This window comes from Corvus kubaryi, unplaced genomic scaffold, assembly GCF_017639235.1.
Source record: "Corvus kubaryi isolate FWS band 111438036 unplaced genomic scaffold, C.kubaryi_AGA036_p1.0 134, whole genome shotgun sequence".
In the NCBI taxonomy this organism is placed as follows: Eukaryota; Metazoa; Chordata; class Aves; order Passeriformes; family Corvidae; genus Corvus; species Corvus kubaryi.
This window is the reverse complement of record NW_024580668.1, coordinates 12,071,251-12,073,021: the sequence shown is the minus strand read 5'-3', so window position 1 is coordinate 12,073,021 and position 1,771 is coordinate 12,071,251.

The window sequence follows — 1,771 nt, the reverse complement described above, 5'->3', positions numbered from 1 at the left end:
CTTCTGGCAAGGTGTGCCTGCTTGTGCCCTGCCACGCTGGCAGCACGTGCTGTGGCTGTGAGGACTGGCTTTGTGCCCATGGCTGTGCCTGGCCCCAGCACATCCCACTCCCTGCTAAGGCCAGAGTGGCTCCAGGCTCTGCTGCTCCCTCAATTCCCATAAACCAGCAGTGCTGCCAGAGGTGGAGCTGAGTTAATGGGGAGGGGTCTGGGGTAGGGGACACTAAAGGAGGGGGGAAGGCTGGAGAAGATCCCAGCTGCTCCATGGCTTGCACTGGGGCTTTCCTTGGTGCTGCTGCAGCAGCAGATCCTCTGCTGAGCCAGGGAAAAATGCACTGTCACAACCAGTGTGGAGGGCCTGCCAGGGCACAGGAGGGACCCTCCTGGCATGGAAAACGTCATCCTTGTGCCCCTGCCTGTCCCCAGCACCAGTGTGGGGCACCATGGGTGCCTGCACCCTCAATCCTCACTCACCTGGGACCTGCTACCACCCCCCCAAGCTCTTTTCCCACTCCCTGTGGGTGCTGTTCCACCAGAAACATTCGAGTGTTTCTCCCCCAGTCCCTGGGTGCAGTCAGTAAAATCTGTGGCTGAAGGGGCAGTGGGTGCAGCTCCAGCCTGGGGACACCTCATCCACCCTGTGCTGGGCGGGTCTGACACGGTGTCACCCCTGGCTCCAGGGGGTGACACCACAGGAGGGATTGTTGGGTTTTAGGGTGCTTGTTTTGCTCCAGCAGAAGCTTCCTGCGTTTGGGGTGCTGGGGGGGACCTGGCTGATGCCAGGAGCAACCAGCAGAGATGGGATCAGGGGCGCTCCTGGCTGGAGGAGAGGAGGAACAGCAGCTGCTGCTGCCAGCTCAGCTGGGCACTGCCAGATCCCAGCCCAGGGCAGGCTCGGGAGCCAAATCACAACTGCCCCTCCCAGGGCAGGGGGAGCAGAGCCTGGCCCTGTTCCCATGGGGACCCATCCTCCAAACGCCCAATTATTGACCTGATTCTCAAACCCCGCTGCTGCCCCTGGCCAAAGCCATGACTTGCTGTGATCACGGGGCAGCAGAAGTGGCTCCAGCCCCGTGCAGGAGCAGCTGCTGGGCCCAGGGCCACAATCCTGCCCCTGGGAATGACATCCAACGGATCCCAGGATGTGCTGGAGCCACGGCAGGACCGTGGGCCATCAGTAAGGGACGAGCTGTGCCAGGGCACAACCAGGGGGGTTACAGAGGCCACCCGGGGCAGCCACAGAGGCAGAGCTGCAGCAGGCACTGGTTTGGGACTCCTGAGCTGCCTCCCCAGCTCCATGTGGGGTTCACGCCTCGGTTTTGGGTTTCTTCACCACCGGATTAATGTTTGCAGCAGCCTGGAGACCAAAATCCTCAGGTGAAGCCACAGCGTGTGCAGGGGGCATCCCCGGGGGCACAGGGCCGGCAGTGGCAGCCAGCTGTGCCAGCACATGGGGCTGCAGTGACAGCCAGCTGTGCCAGCACCCTGCAGGCTGCTCTGTGCTCATATTAAAAAAACACTTATAAAAAGCTCAGGAAACAACACATTGAACTATAAACTCAAAGACATCCAACAGCACTGAAGATAGGGCTGAACTCCAGCTCTGCCTGCACTGCTCCCAGGCTTTGGCCACAGCATCACCACCACAGGGGAGGCAATTTTTGTCCCTAAAAGTCCCCTGGCCAAGGCCAAAGCCACGGTGTGGCAGAGTTCCCCAAAAACCTCTGAGCACTGCTGAAAACCTCTGCCCCTTCCCAGAGAGAAGGGGGAGC